Source organism: Charadrius vociferus, unplaced genomic scaffold (assembly GCF_000708025.1).
Source record: "Charadrius vociferus isolate BGI_N301 unplaced genomic scaffold, ASM70802v2 scaffold384, whole genome shotgun sequence".
Classification (NCBI taxonomy): Eukaryota; Metazoa; Chordata; class Aves; order Charadriiformes; family Charadriidae; genus Charadrius; species Charadrius vociferus.
The window spans coordinates 1188997-1193455 of record NW_009648234.1 but is presented as its reverse complement, the minus strand read 5'-3'; positions in this window follow the sequence as shown (position 1 = coordinate 1193455).

Sequence of the window (4459 nt, the reverse complement as noted above, 5' to 3'; positions counted from 1 at the left end):
GTGCTTTTTCTTTTTTTTTTTTTTTTTTTTTTTTTTTTAAACTTATCCTCTCGGGTTTGTACCTAAATAAACGGCTCCAGCGGCTGGCAATGCAGAGGGAGGGTTGCCTTAGTCATTCCCGAAGGGCTGGTTTCAGCAGAGTACAGGGAATGGCTCTGCAAGTCTGGCTGAGGCTGCGTATGTGGGAGGAGAGACATTTTTATCACAAAGGTAAGTGGTGCAGCACACAATAGGTTTAGCTTGGCTGTCTCCACCTGATAACATGTCATTAACACCGCTGATCTGGGTCCTTAAGGCTAATCCAGATGAAATATCGCTCCGAACCAAACCCAATCACCAAGCTGTTTATTACTATGCATTATTCATCGATATGCATCTTTGCACATGCATACATTAAATGTTAATTTAGAGGCATCTGTGTCCAAATGGTACCAAGCACCTTCCTAAGATTCAGGCCAAAAATAACCCACCAAAAGCAGAAATTAAATAAATAATGATAAACATCTCAGAGCCCTCTCTGCCTGTAAACCACACCCAAATGAATGCATTATTACTAAAAGGTGGAAAAAACCCAAACCCAAGGTCACAACCAAGTGAAGCCCTGTAATAAATGCACGGCACAGTGATAAAAGACTCCAGACTAAAAGGAAAGGAATAAGCCTGCAGCTTGGGCCTGAAGGACGAAGACGATGTGCTCTGGTAACTAATGAAGAAGAAATCCAAAGAGAGAGGCCCTCTAGAGGAAAAGCTCCACCTCCTTCCCCTTCTGGGACCGTAACAGTGGATCAGCCAGGGTTGTAGCCACACTGATCTCAGGTGCTTTGCTGAGGATTGGAGGCCAACATATGGTCTCTCAGGTACACTGAAGTCCTGTATTATTTAAGGTTTATAAATATTTATAGTCATAGCATTGCTGATCAGGCAGTCCACAGAAGCTGCGGAGAGTGCTGACAGAGGCTCCAGCAAGCTGAAAGCCTTGAAGCGATTGTGTTGACACGTTCTGCAGCTTGCTGAAACGTATGCAGTGGCTTTCAGGGATAGCCATAAATAAAGCTCATTCAGCACTTGGCACATCCTTGGAAGATGCTCAGATGGCCACAGACATAGGCCTCTGTGGAGGGATGGGAAGAGAAGGATCTGCCAGTAAGCTCACCTAGCTGCTGTGAAGTGATTGAGATGAGAATGAAATCCTGCAGACGAGATTGCAACTTCCAAATGTTTCAGACCTGATAAAGGTCACTCCCAAAAGATGAGGTTTCCTACCATACAGATCTGACTCTCTTTTCCAATAAACCCTCGAAACATGGACAACGATTGATCCCATATTGAACAGCCATCTCCAAGTATTTCCCCTTTTCACACACACTTGAGGACATCCTCAGCAGTGTCTTCAGTTATTTTGTGTTCATATTTCCAGCTGTGCTCACGGGAAGTGAATCAAACACACCTTACCCCAGGCTGATCTGCTGAGTCTCTGCTTGGCCTCACAAAGATGACTTCCACCACCCATGTGGAAACTCAGGCACTCCAAAAGAATTACTGAACTCCTAAAAGGAACCCTCCTATACTCTCTATGTATTTATGGTCCTTTTATGAACACTGAAAAAAAAAAAGGGGGGGGGGGGTAATTTCAAAAGTTTTTATTCCCACCTGCGAGACTCGGGTATCATTTCTTGAGAAATGCCCAGCTGTAGCAAATTCTACTCATTCTTTTTGTTATATGTGAACCCAAACATTTTGATACATAGCCATGACTCCACAGCTTTATTCCTAGGATATTCTTTGTCCTACGGGATGAGTTCTATCATGAATAAAGCTCAACCAGCCAGTGCACTGGCAACTGAACCCCAGATATCACTCTGACTTTGGGACCAGCCATAGAAACTTACTGTCTACATGAGTCCAGTTGAGCCTCTATAATGTCTGACACACGGGTCCTGTTGATCCCAGAATTCTCAGCCAGATATATGAGATTCCTTACCAACTTTGTTATCATAAAAAGAGTATAGGCTGATGCAACTAACATTTCAGTTTGAGTTTGTTTACAGCTAATTAGCACAGCACACCTCCTGAGTGGTAATATATTAAACCAGCAACTGGATATGCTCATGATCTAAGCATGGAAATAACCAATTTTTGCTGAAAAATCACCAGACACTGATAATCCGTGTGTGCTTAATAATCCCATTGGGCGTCCATTTTCACTCTGAACCACATAAATTACTTTGAAAATGACCCTGACCCTCATCTGAATTTCATAAATCCAGCATCAATAAGAAAGGTTCCTCAGATAACAGATCATACTTAGCCCTATTGACCACAAAGGTGGAGAAACACTGAATTACATAAACACAACCCGAGAAATGAATCAGGCCAGTTGGAGTCCCACTGGTAACCCTCAGTCTCCATGCAGCAGATTTCATATTGCAATCCCGTAATGAGTAATAACTGGTCCTTGAAATATCACAGTGATACAGGTATGCAGAGCAGAATAACTAACTTGAACACATTTGCAGATTAACTATTTAGCAATAGATGAAAAATTAGTTAATTTTATCAGTTAATGTTATCCACACACCACATAATAAAAGGAACGAAGGAGGGAAACTGAGTGGAATCATAGTATCGCGTTTCCTTAACATCAAAACACTCTGGACACTTCTGGGCAAGTGACTTCTAGAAGCATTATCTCATCACTGAAAATAAGGAAAGTGATGAATAGAGAGCTTGCACAGCCTGCCTGAAACTGCAGAGGAAAGTGGTGGCAGAACTGGCTTAATTTAAGATTCTTTTATGCTAGTGCACAAAAGTCCGAAGTGACATAAGTACTCCCTACCCTGAGCACTGCAGTACCACATGACAAAAGACAATCCCTGCCTGCGGATTTGCCCTGGCACAGACAAGAAAAAGGACCGTATGAAGAGCACGAGGATTTCACAAGGATCCTTTGGCAAAAAAGTATTACACTGATACAGAGGGGGAGATGTGAGCACAAAGATATGAAGCAGGCAGGCTCCTCATCAAACAAGTGGAAAATCAGGTCTCTTTACTTACATACTAATACTCCCTCTGTGCTACAGTGCTCTGGCACTTGTGGCCTGCCTAGAAAAATTGAGGACCATAGGACTCCTCCACTAACCTGCGTTGCATCAATTAGCTCTAGTGGTTTCTGATATTTTTCTCCTATTCCGTCTGGCCAAGATGTGCCAACTTACTTCTCATGCATAAAATGATGAATGATGTTTTATTACATTTCATTGCCATAGTTACTTACACATGCAGGGTAAAGCTGAACAATCAAACTCGATTTGAATTAGAAACAATGTACCATAAGCTCTATATTACTTTATTTGCCTGGCATCCTTACGTGAGACAATTGCCACAAATCCAGAATTTTCTTCATTATTTAAAGACTAAGAACCCAGTGAGAAATTATAGCTGTATATTCTGCCATTAAATTACCATTATTAAAATAAATGACAGCAACTACTTCCAGATCTGGGACTCTTCCTATTGCAAATAATTAATTATTAATACTTCCAGGGGGTGCAAAATTTATCATTCAAGACAGGATCCCATTGAAATTTGGATATTTGCAAAAGCAGAACTCCACAAAACCTGCATTCTCCAGTGAAAATGAGCAAAGACAGAGACTGGTATGAGCCACCATGCCATCTTCAGGCCTGGCTTAAAGAACTCTAGCCTGGACCCTCCCGGAGGACAGGGTCCTTAAGATCTTGCCAGGGCCGGGGTTTTCATGGCCACTGGATATTCGTACAGATTTCTGGCAGATAGCCATGGACATAACAGGCCCCTTTGCACAGGGGAGATGTACCTGTCCCTGGCTGCAGAGGTACCGTGCTCAATGCCTCCAACATCTGGATAGCAGCCCTAAGTAAGGAGCACAGCTCAAAACCTTACCGGAGAAAGCTGCAGCTATCCATGCAAATGAACTAGGCGGATGTGCCAAAACATGGGCTTACACTGACATTCACACTGAGAAGCAAACTCAAGTGAAATACTAGACATTTCTAAGTCAATGACAATCCTTCCATTAAGTTTCATTGGGTCACAATTTAAGAATACAGTTTTGTCCTCAGAATTAAATCAAATTGACACCATGTTCTCAGCTGGGTCCACGGAGAGGAGACTCCATAGTGAAGTTAGCTAATTCCCTTTACTGAATGTAGAGGAAAATCTTCATGATGCCTGGGAGCATGGGGCTAAGAGCAGAGATCCAGTGACCACTCCTATATACACTACCAAGTGATTTTCAATGAGAAGCTGAACAAAGCTTGAATATAAATCCACAACCAAATTTCAAGGGCTTGGGGATAGCCTGTGCTGACCGCTGCACCCATCATTGCTTACAAAATTATGCAGCCCTTAAAAATACCAACCTGTTGCGCGTGCCACTGCAATAGCCTGTGAATTTCCCTGCCTGACCACAAGCTGGAAA